Genomic DNA, 12,672 nt, shown 5'->3' with positions numbered 1-12,672 from the left:
TGCCAACTACCAGTGTGGCGTGCTCACGTGCACTCTCACAGCGGAGAAGAAGCTGCTGGCACGACGGCCTTGGGGCCATTGTATCTTCTCAGACCCTGTGTCAGTGGCAAAGAACATTTTCCAGTTTTTTGTTTTTTTTTTTTAACAGAATGGCTGAAAATAGTTTTTGTGAATTCAAATAGTACAAAATGAAGTTCCTGGTCAAATGATATATTAAGATGCATTTAAGAATATGGTCCCGGGGTACCTGGGTGGCTCAGCGGGTTAAAGCCTCCACCTTCGGCTCAGGTCATGATCCCAGGGTCCTGGGATCGAGCCCCACGCTGGGCTCCCTGCTCAGTTGGGAGCCTGCTTCCTCCTCTCTCTCTGCCTGCCTCTCTGCCTACTTGTGATCTCTGCCTGTCAAATAAATAAATAAAATCTTAAAAAAAAAAAAAAAGAATATGGTCCCTACACACCCATACACTCCATCCACATTAGAATCTGAAGCACATTCGTGTGCTCTAAGCTATGAAGTCCTGCATGGTTGTTTGTGGTTAGTTTCTTCACAGCCAAAAACCTATTTCACCCATTTGACAATTTAACCTTTCTTTTCACTGTTGAGCATTCCAAGAGTGGCCTATGAAACAGTGACAGAGAATATGAAAACCTGACAGAGAATAATATTATTCTCATAGCCGAGCCATCCTGCCGTTTCTTGGTCATGAGCCAAAGGAAAATATTAAATTATATATATGATATTTAGAAAATCCTGTGATGATAAATGCAAGACTCTTTACAACTATAAGTTCACCTGAATTTGCCATTTTGGGAGTTATTACTAAGTTAACCCTGGGGAACTGGTTTGTGGACAGTAGATCAAATTGCACAGTTCAGCAACAAATAAAATCAATCAGACAAAAATTGGACTTTTTGTCTTCTTAATATTGGATTATTTCTGTAAAATGAGATCTACTCCTTTGGATGAGTCAGAGTAGAGCTAAAAAAAGGTGAGTCAGTAATATTTGTAATATATTCTATAATACATAGAATTTTTTTGCATTGTGGAAGAAGAAGTAGAAAGAAAGGGAATAACTTGCTGAGTACATATTTCAAGGGCAGGCAATGCGCTGTACATTGAAAGGCTGAGGGCAGGGGTGAAAGATGGCAGTTGTTGCTCTCACTTTAAGTAGCACCAATCATACGACATTAGATTCTGAAAGAGTATAGCGTTATAAGGACTACTGTATCTATCAGCATGGAACATTGTAGAGTCACAGAACCTTAGAATGCACAAAATATTCTTTTGGGGGGCATCTGGCTGGCTCACTGGGTAGAATATGCGAGTTCTGATCTCCGCGTTGAGTTTGAGCCCCATGTTGGGTGTACAGAATACTTAAAATCTTAAAAAAGACAGAATTCTTCTTTATGGATTTACATAAGTAAACCAAATTTTCTTCATGAGCATTGTCTTTTTGCTGGGAGTGTGGGGCATTAAAGTATTGATGTTTATTTTGATTTATATTTATAACTGGTTGAATAGTAGAAACATAATATATGATCAGAATTTGGGGTGACAGACATAAAGGGAAAAAATAGCTGAGGAGAAATAATGGAATTGGTGCTCTAGACCACAATGTAAGACCAGGGTACCACTAGAAATTGATTGAATTTATTATGGCATCCTTTCCAATCACTGATTAAATCAATGATGTAATTTCATTTGGTCATTATGAGAAAACTTTATTTCTTTTCATATCAAAAGTCATTGTCTATGTTTCATGGATTATGCTAGGAAATCTAAAGACTTTAGACCTTTAAAGCATCTTAAATCAATCAGAGTAGGGGGAAAAAAACCCCAAAACTTTGGCATTTGAAACAAAGACAGAAAATAATTTAGAAATATGGGGTATTTACTTTCCTAAGGAAGAGGGTAATTTGATAAGTCGTGCTGTCATGGACTTCCTGATGACTTGGGAGTTTTTAATTTATTAGAACTAGTGAGAAAGTGAGGCAGTGGACAATTTTTGTTTACAGCAAGAGGGCATTAGGCCAGAAGCATTCATGGGCGTATGTCCAGCTTCAGAGATTTAGCTACATAATGATGACTGACTGTGATGAGCCAGGTTAACTAATTATGGCGAGGTCTAACGGCAAGTGAAAACAAATCCAGAGACTGTCTGATGGCGCTACTGGGTTGGAATAAGCATGGTTCTGGGTGATTTCAGCAATGATTAAAACATTACAATTAATTATTTTGAGATGATTAATAGTCACTAAAGGAGAATGTTTTTCAGAGTATGGGCTCAGGACAAACAACCCTCTGGTTCTTGTCTCTGGCAGAGCTCAATTCTGTACTGAGTTCTACCCTAATAGATTTCAGACTGGAACATTTAAGTGCCCCGTGTATTTTTATGCATGTAAAGTGTGAGAAATTACTGGAGTATATAGACAAAGGGAGTCATCACACTGCATGTTTCAATTAGTTTAAATTTTGTTTCTTTTATTTTTACATCATGTAGAAGTTGTATACTCAAGTCATATAAAGAACTATTGCACCAGATTCTAGTAGTGCCTATCAAACATTTATTTCCAGTCATTTTTATTCCTTCCTGATAGACAAACTTCCCACCCCAAGCCCCACCTTATTAAAGGCTAAAAATGCCCGAGATATATTTTCTCTACTTTCAGCCCAATTTGGATGAGGAAAAATTGAGAATTCTTCTGGAGAGCTTCTGTGATACAAAGACATATACAAGGAGAATTCCTTCCTTTCTCTTTTGAATAGTTAGTGTAAATTACAGCACTTGGTGCTTTAGTATTCATCTAATGGACATCAAATGAACGTTAAAAGAAGCCAAGGGAAGGGGCTGACATACCTGATTTAGGTCTAGAACCAAGTATTCTGGATTTCTTGTTGTGTTATATATTAAACGTCCATTGTTTGAGCAACCTTTAATCAGAAATACAGCATTTACAAAGAAAGTGTCTTGATCCAACCTGTATTTAACTTATGTATCTCTGATCACCACATAAAGATGTAAATTGTCTGATCAGTAGTCTGAATTAAATTTTCTCTTTTCTATTGCCACTGTTTCACATAGCAAACCATACACGGAACAAAAACTCTGTAACCTTAACATATTACTCTTATTTTACAGTACTAATCAGTTACCATAACCATAGATATCCAATAGAATACATAAAATGAAATATAGAATCTTCTTTAAAAGAAAAAAAAAGATATTTATTTATTTATTTACTTGTGAGAGAGAGAGAGAGAGAGAGAACATGGGAAAAGGACAGAGGGAGAAGGAGAAGCAGACTCCTGCTGAGCAGGGAGCTGGATGTGGGGCCCAATCCCAGAACCCTGGGATCATGACCTGACCTGAGCTGAAGGCAGACACTTAACAGCTTTAGCCTGCTGAGTCACCCAGTTGCCCATAGTAGAATCTTCTTAAAATAGAATCTTTTTAAAAAGCTTCACAGTAGTAGAGAATGTATAAATTAAACTATGCTGTTCTAAATAGGGGCACCTGGGTGGCTCAGTATGCTGAGTATGATTCCTGACTCCTTACAAGGCTCAGGTCATGATCTCAGGATCCTGAGATTGAGCCCCACCCCCACTCCCAACTCCATGCTCAGCACCCAGCCTGCTTAGGATTCTCCCTCTGCCCCTACCCCTACTCACGCCCTAGTACTTTCTCTCTCCCTGTGTCTTTCTCAAAAATAATTCTTTACTAATTAATTTAAAAAATTAAAAGACGTAAGTATTTCCAAGGCTTTTCTGACTGGATAATAATTCAAATGTAATCCTAACTTAATACGATTAATACTTCTCTCAGTTTCTCATTCTCCCTTTTCATCTTAACATCTACAGCATATTAAAAATGTCTTCCTTCCAAATATGTAAATAAATGTAGCAAGTTAATGAATTATTATAAAGCACACATTCTTGTTATTATCAACCAGGTCAAGAAATCAGATTTTCTCCAGTAAATCCGCCTTTTTGGCCCAGCACAATCAGAAATACTTTGTCTCTCAGAAACAAAACAAAACACTAGCCTTTCCACAGGAATCACTTCCTTGTCTTCTTTTACATTTTGTCACTTTATGGACCACCCGAAACATTATAGTTCAGTTGTGTCCATGTGGAAAGTTTGATATGCCTCTCTATTCTCTTTTCATCTTAATTTCTCTCTTCATCCCTTTCACTTCCTTACAACATATTTGCGGGAAAAAAATGGGCCATTTGATCTTGCAATTTCCCACAGACTGGATTTTCAGATTGGAGACTCATCCTACAATTCAGCATGTCGACAGCCCTTTGTCTTTCTTGCGAATGAAATCTGAATTTCATTCTGAGTCCAAGGACTTGATAGGACATCCTTTTGACAAGACTACAGGCGTTGTTACATTCTTTCATCAGGAACACTGGTTGTCTCTGTTTTCATGGTAATAGATGTTGACACTCAGTGCATAGGTCCCATTAAGGGGTAGGAAAGTGGTGATATTTGAATCCTATTATTTCTTTGTATTTTATTGGCTGGGAAACCTCTATGAAGGGACTTTTTTGCTCACCTATCATTTACGTAGAGTTCAAATACAGAGACCAGACAATTGCTAGGTGTTCTCTTTTATTTCCCAGTGTTCAAGATAACATTTTTCCTTATCTTTCTCCATATGTGACCAGTTACTTTATATTATCATGACCGTGTTTGCTGGATTTATCCAATTGAATTTCTATTTTTAATAAAAACTCAAGTTGCCCCATCTCTGACCTGTCAGATTTCTTGAAATTGGCTCTTGAGTCTTTTGGATGTGACGATGGTAGTCTGATGACTTCCTTGCTATGTAGTATAACAAAATGTCCCAGGCTTGTATTTGTTTTCTATTACTGAGTAGCAAATTACCACACATTTGAGGTCTTAAGACAACGTACATGTTTGTATCTCACAGTTCTGTTGTTCAGAAGTCCAGCGTTATGTGGCTGGGTTCTCTACTTAGAGCCTTACAAGGCTGAAATCAATGTTGAATGAGCTACATTCTTATCTGGAGACTCAAAAGAAGATTTGCTTTGCACTGTCTGGGTGGCTCAGTCGGCCAAGCATCTGCCTTGCACTCAGGTCATGATCCCAGGGTCCTGGGATCAAGTCCCAGAGCTTCCTGCTCTGTTGGGGAAACTGCTTATCCCTCGCCCTCTACCTGTTCCCCTTCTCATGCATGCAGCCACGTACTTTCTCTCTCTCTTTCTCTCAAATAAAATCTTTTTAAAAAAAAGGATTTCTTTCACATTTATTCAGGTTGTCGACAGATTCACTTCCTCTGTGCTGTAGGACTGAGGTGCCCATTGTCTTCCTGGCTCTTGACTCATGGTCCGTCCTGGGTCTTAGAGTCCTATGCAGGTTCGTTCCTCATGATCCCCTCTCTCTTCAAGTCAGAAGTGGCACGCCAAATCTCCCTAATACTTTGTGGAGCTTGTATTTGTCTGCTTGCCTTTTTGCAGCTTTACTGAAGTATAACTGACAATTACAATGGTAAGATATTTAAAATGTAAACGGTGATGATTTGATACACATCTCCATTGTGCTTTCAATTTCTTATTATTTTACAACCTGCAGGAGAAACCTCTGTAGTTTTCGAACAGGTCAGCTAGCCAGGATAGTCTCCATATCTTTGGGATTTTAATTTCATAGCAGTATCTAGATCAGTGTTTGGTTAAATAGCCAACAGGAATCTGGGGATATGTATACACATGCATGTAATACATAATATTATATGTAACCTCATAAGTGTGTACTAATATTTCTAATTTGAATTCATGACTATAAGATTTTTACTTAATTTGCATATTACTTGGCTATCTCCATTCTTGTGACCAGGAATTCTGGTTTTCAAAGACGTATGTGACAAAAGGAATTAGAGTTTCCTATAATTACCTATCACTTTGTAAGATATTATATGCACAAATATTTCAGAACGACAGTGCTAATAGTAAAACCACTGATAAGCTTGTTTACCGAAAAAAATGTCAACTTTTTAAACTTAATAAAACATCTTGCATATTCTCCAAACATTAAAAATAGTTGTATTGTCTATATTTTCAAACACACATTTTATTTCAGTTTTACAAGTAAACTATTTAAGAACTGCTCTGCTACTGGTGCACATGGGTGGCTCAGTTGGTTAAGCATCTGACTCTTGGCTTCAGCTGAGATCATGATCTCAGGGTGGTGAGATGGAACCCCATGTCAGGCTTTGAGTCTGCTTGAAGATTCTTTCCCTCTGACCTTCCCCCCACTCTTTCTCTCTCTCTCTCTCAAATAAAGAAATAAATATTAAGAAAAAGAACTCTTCTGGTACCTGGAAGGATTTTATTATCCTATAGAATATAAGACTTTATAGGGGCACCTGGTTGGCTCATTGGGTTAAGGCCTCTGCCTTCGGCTCAGGTCATGATCTCAGGGTCCTGGGATCGAGCCCCACATCGGGCTCTCTGCTCAGCAGGGAGCCTGCTTTCCCCTTTCTCTCTGGCTGCCTCTCTGCCTACTTGTGATCTCTGTCTGTCAAATAAATAAATAAAATCTTTAAAAATATATATATAAGACTTTATAAATTATGTCCCATAATTTTATAGACTATGGCTTGGTGTTGTTCACTTTAAATCAAAAGTTTCAAGTATACAATGTGATCTTTCATTAAGTGGTTTCAAAAATTTTTTAAATTCAGAAAATGTTTGTTCTAAATTGATGTTTCTAATGTTCTAATGTTCTAAATTGATCTTTCTCCATTTTATTTATATATACATACACTTGAACATGTATACATATACATACATATATATACACATATATACACACCTGCATAAAACACATATATTACTTTATTTTTGTCCCTTTTAATCTGTTTTTCATTCTTTTTTAATTTGAAGATTTTTCCATCTTTATATTTCTTTGAAGGCTATTTGTTGTATTGTTCAACTTTTTTTTTGTATTTTTAGTTTTGATGTTTTAATTTTTTATTTATATTATTATTATTATTAAGGATTTTATTCCCAAACAATCTCTATATCCAGTATGGGGCTTTAACTCACAACCCCAAGATCAAGGGTCGCATGTTCCACCGACTAAGCCAGCCAGGTGCCTCTAGATGGTTGAATTTTTAATTTTCGAAGTCTTTCTTGAGTCTTAGCCACTCATTTCTGAGGGTTTTTTTTTTTTAATTCTTATTAAGACTTTTTTTCTCATGTTCGTCATCATTTTCCTAGTATCTTTCTACTCATTTTATTCTATTCATGGGTGTGTCTTCTGATGTTCTTTAATTTGTAGAAATGTGATTGTTTTCCATTGTGTTTTACTTGTTGTAGTTATGTATAGGGTTAGATATTCATACTTTTTTCTTAGTTTTCCTAAACTTTGAGAAGGAGATTTTGTTCAGGGTAACTTTTCTAACACTACAGTATTCCCTTATCTCAAGCATGCACATTGCGTTAAAAATATGACAGCTCGCCTTCTGGAATTTCGTAGTTCCGTTCCTCCTCCTTACATTTCTCTGGATTTTGTGGAACTCAGGTCAAGTGAATACATAATAGCAAAAGGCTCACACACTTACTCTAAGAACGGGGACTGCATCTGTTGTGTCCGATGTCATATATCCTGCAGTTAGCACAGTGTGTGACAGATAAGAACTCAGTAAATATCTGTGAAGATAAGAACAAATGAAAGTGTACTAATGCACAACCCTCCAATTCCATCCCCCTTAGTCCCACATAAGAGCTGAACTGAGTTGACAAACAACAGAGCCAATCATTACGCAGACAAGTGTTGAGCTTTTCATCAGGGTTAAGCAGCTTCAACTTGTTTCTACTTTTGGCATCTTCCAGATGGGGCCTTGGATCAGGTAAGGTTGACTACTTTAGGATTTATTCACACAATACTGTGTGAGGGGCTGGTATTAAAGATGAAAAAAGGCAGAGCCCTTGGCCTTTTATAACAAGAAACGGGTGTGTTCTGTATCTGGACAGCTTGAGTACCCTAAGGCTCAACCCAAGAAGAATGCCAAAACCTTTTCTTTTCTTTTTGTCCTTTTGATTTGGGGTGGGGCAGAGAGGTCATTTGGAGTAAGTGTTTTTGATGCCTACATCTCAATGTAGAACCGACCAGGTGAAGGAAATGAGGGGCTTTGGGAGCTTTCTGGAGGAAAGATCTTCCAGGAGCCTTGGAGGTAAGAGAAAGCATGTTAAGTTTAGGGGAAGCGCTAAGAGTTTATCTTGGTTTTTAATTCCCACAGCAGCGTATTCTGAATTCATTTAGAGAGCTTACAACATTCGCAGTAATTAAAGTTAAGGGTTTTTTGTTTATTTTGGTTTTTAGTAAAAAAAAAAAAATGGTTGGGCATTGTCTTATTCCATTCAGACTGCTGTAACAAATTACAGTGGAGTGAATGGCTTTTAAACAAGATACATTCATTTTTTCACAGTGCTGGAGCCTGGAAGTCTCAGATCAGCGTGCCAGCCTGGTCCTGTTCTGGTGAGTACCCTCTTTGGGGTTACATACTGCCAACTTCTCTTTATATCCCAAGGCAGAGAGCAGAGAAGGGAAGGAAGCGCTCTCCTGATGGTTGTTTTTAAGTGAAGATTTATTTGGGGCCCGTGCTTTGCTGTTCTTTAAAAATTACATTATGTGGAAATGTTAGTACAAAAGGGTTTTTCTTGTACCAAACTAATGTAGGTCTTTCCTATCGGTTTAACGCTTCCCTTCTCCGTGGAAGCTGTAGTTTTAACAGTAGCTTTCAGTAGCCTGGTTAAAATCATGGGCGCTGTCTTAGTGTTTTTCATCCCCAGGAATTAGGGCAGTGCCTGCAGCAGTCCTGGAAATTGAGCCTAGGTCTCATTCTTGTGTCTAAATTAGCTGATTCATTAAAATATTAAATTGTTTAAAGATGAAATTGAGTATCCATGCTTTACATTTGGAAATTTTGTGGCAACTTTGAATGCAAGTAGTTAAACTAAAGTGGAGATGAAACACAGCTGTCCAGATGCCTGAGTTATCAAAAGACTTCATAAGTAAGCAGTTCTTTAGAAAAATGAGCTCTTTTGTTCAATTTCTGTAGCAGAGCCCACATTTATTTGTATAGAAAAATTCCATTCCACAAATAGAGTAAGAGTAGAAATTAAGGAAATTTTTAATGCATGTAATACCTTTTTTCTGAGTCTAGAAATAATATTCAGTGCCCAAGTAACCTACAGGAATGACTGTGGTAATCTACCTTGATTTACATCTTTTTCTTGATGTTAATATCTAAATTCCCTTTTAAAAATCCATGTTATTCCTGAAGTTTCTTCTGATGTCACCTTCAGAGTTTTAGACTACTGAAGTATTCTTTAGTAAAAACATATTTACAAAATTAACAATTGTTTATGAGAATAAACTCATAAGTTTAATTTATTTAATCAGGGCTTTATTTTACCTCATTAGAAAAGAGAAGGAGAAATGCTCTGATTTGTTCCCTGCTTTCATAATCAACATTTTGAATAAACTGATGTCTGTTCCTCCTTGAGTTTACTCACAGAAAGAATTACTAAGTTGAAAGTGCCATTCTGTTCCCTCCAGTTCTTTTCAGGAGACCTAAACAACCTAGATCTCGCATCAGCATTTGAGAAGTTTTTGACTAAAATAGCTAACCCTAGAAGATGTTTTCACATCATGAAAACATTTAATAATATTGAGCAGAAAATTGTTTGCCACCGTTTTAAAATAGTTCTCTTCTGTGGAATTCAAACTTTTTTTTTATATTTAGAATGTGTTTTCTAGACAAAAATGCTAAATGGAGCAAGGTCCATGAATAACAATTGAATCAGAACAACGTGTTCAAATTCATTTATTCAGGAGATGACTTTATTCCGTAAAGTGCTGCGTATGTTTAGTTGAGAACATTTGTGTACTATGCATTATATTTTGAAAATCAAGAATGCTGTTTCTTAGCTTGCTGTTGGAGGAAGTCTTCTGGAAGTTTTGTCACTAGCATTTTCTCTAAGCATAGGATAATTTTAACTCGGTATCTAGTAGTTTTATCCTGGGGAGATGCTAAATACGTAGACCCATTTTGTAACCTCCAGTGGTCTTTTGCATTGACGTAACATATTTTTTGAGTATTGTTTACTTGGTAGGATATAACTTTCTGGAGAAGATTCTCAAAACTGAGCGATCCAAACGTTATTGTTTTTAATTTCTGATGTCTAATTTTCATGGAAAAAATTAACACGAGGACACCATGATACCCATATCTGTTCCTCACTGCCTGCTGACTTTATAAAACCTCTAAATTTTGGTGCCTATTATGCAAAGCACATATTATAATGTGCAGATGCTCTATTCACTAAAAAAAATTACTTCCTTTGTCACGAGATGGCGCTGCACACAGTTCTAAATGGGCTCTTCTTCCTTAGGAAAGAAATTGTGCCGCATTCAAGAGAGAGCAGCAGAGCTTTTGAACACTCCCACTTTGCTTCCGCGGTACTGGAAAGTAATATAAAATGGCTAGGCAAAAGGAAAAACAGTTCTCCAAGAACTGAGAAACAGAACAAAAATGAAAGGGAAGGATGAAAAAAATAGGAGTATTAAAGTGAAGATTTTGAGCATGTAATTATTAAAAAAAAGAAAAAAGAGAGAAAAAAAAACCACAACTATTTGGGATCCTTAATATTGCCCAAAAGAGAATCCCTTCCTCCCCATTTCCTTCCTCACTGAACCTAAGTACAAATTCGAACTTGGCAAGAGAATCACATGTCACGATGTTTTCAATACGCCAAGGTAAGCAGTGGGCAGAAATAGCCATCTCTGCTTTTTTAGCACATTTGCAGTGAATTTTTGCAGAATGAATACTACTTTTCCACTTCAAGTTTTTAGTGCCTTGCCATGGCACTCAGAGTTAAATCTGGGCTCCTGGAGTTACTCAGAATAGCAGATTATGAACTGTTTTATGGATTTGCCATGACATAACATACTTATTGAAAAAATCAATCATGTCATCAAACACATCTTAATTCAGCTGACCTTTTTCTTTCTTATCAAGGCTATCTTGAAGAAGGAGCTAGTGTATCGATTAGCTATAAGCACAGTAGGACTGTGTTAGAGCACTCCTCACCTACCTCTGTCAGTCTGTGTTTTTTTTGTTTGTTTGTTTTTTGGGTTTTTTTTTTGTTTTTTTTTTTTTTGCTTTCTTTCTCTTGCTTCATATGCTCTATCCCCTGTGGCCTTTCCACACCTAAAGTCAAGGAAATGAGTTATTTTTTTGCATTAGGGCATCTGTACATACTGCTTCTTTTTCTGAAATGCCTATGCTGGATTTCTTTTCATCCCCCATGCCACACTGCGGATCTCACAGAGAGTATTCCCTGGACCACCTCATCTATAGTCAATGATTCTATTTCATTAGCACCCCTTCTTTTTTTTATGTCTGTTTCCAAAAAATGTAACTATATAAATGAGGCACGCCTTCATATTTCAAATAGATTTGAGCAAGCCGTATAATGGGCCCTCTAGTGAGCCACATCATACATTAGCCTAGGATAGATTCTAAAGAAACATACAGAACTTTATTTAACCCTGAGCTTCTAAAAATTACTTTTTAGTATTAACATTTCAGGAAGCTATCCAGAAGACCCTTTAGAAAACACTGCTCAAATTCATCCAAGCTCTGCATTTTGTAGAAGAGGAAACCGACTCAGTTAGTAATTGCCCGTGGAATAAGTCTAGCCAGCAACAACTCTTTGATGGACACAGTTCTATTGAGAGTGGATTTCTTTCCACAGAGTGATTGATCCCGCTCCTATCACTATTTTTCACTGCTGCTGTCTTACTCTATTTGGGCTGCATTTTATCAACCTTGATTCCAGTAGCTGTCTTCAAAATCATCACAGACCAAATTTTATCACAATATCCAAAATATTTATTTGGATTTGCGCTTCTTACTTTTCTCTCTGCTTCTACCCACAAAAAGCTGTTATTCATTATTCAATTGCATTTTGGCAGGTCTCGTTATGGCATGGATCAAAGAGAATAGCAGATTTAGTTCAGCATCGCCCTCTCCATTCTAATTTAAACTTTTAAAGGGAAAGTGATTTCTTACTTATTCTCGTTACTCTTAGAAAGAAAGGCCCCCAAAGAAATAAATACTATAAGATGTATATATATATATGTATATGTATATATACATATATATATATATGAGGACTTTTTCTCTGGAGTTATTCACGGTCTCGCGGGAAATTGAAGTAAATACCAGCAATTATAATGTGTCAGGCTGTGATATATTCCGTGACAGAGAAAGGTTAGCTGCGATGGTGTGTTCCAGCTTTGCCTTTCTGAAGTGGAAATCTGTGAGTTAAATGGAACTAACAGACAGGGTCTTACCATGTGGAGGAGGAGAAAGGCCGAGGTAACACCGTAACATGGTCATGCTGTGTTTCCCACCTCAGAATGCTCTAGCCTGACTAAATGCTGCAGACCTTAGGATTAGCTGACAGTATACAGTTATATCTTTCTGGGACCCTCACAAACCAAAGCAGTGTCCCAACTGAGATGACCGCTGACAGCTTTTAACCTTGCTTCATAAAATCTCAACTTAATATTATGCATGAAATTAGGTAATTTTATTGATATCTCCTAGTGAAATGAAATCTTTGTAAGAGGA

The 12,672-nt window shown here is 37.0% G+C and overlaps 1 long non-coding RNA gene across 16 annotated transcripts in view; it reads left to right on the top strand.

The window, feature by feature from the left end:
* LOC101680813 overlaps positions 1-12,153 on the top strand; it is a 78,106-nt gene extending 65,953 nt beyond the window's left edge. For 13 of the 16 annotated variants that reach the window (XR_001180884.2, XR_001180876.2, XR_001180901.2 and 10 more), the window contains 2 exons: positions 7,742-7,878; positions 8,458-8,508. This is a non-coding gene — a long non-coding RNA (uncharacterized LOC101680813). Of the gene's footprint in view, positions 1-7,741; positions 7,879-8,457; positions 8,509-10,426 lie in introns of those variants that run through there. The other 3 variants (XR_198518.3, XR_001180879.2, XR_001180873.2) reach the window with 3 other exon arrangements.
* The last annotated feature ends 519 nt before the right edge of the window (positions 12,154-12,672 follow it).

This window comes from Mustela putorius, unplaced genomic scaffold, assembly GCF_011764305.1.
Source record: "Mustela putorius furo isolate JIRA1106 unplaced genomic scaffold, ASM1176430v1.1 tig00003845_pilon_pilon_pilon, whole genome shotgun sequence".
NCBI lineage: Eukaryota > Metazoa > Chordata > Mammalia > Carnivora > Mustelidae > Mustela > Mustela putorius.
This window is presented reverse-complemented; position numbering and strand designations above follow the sequence as displayed.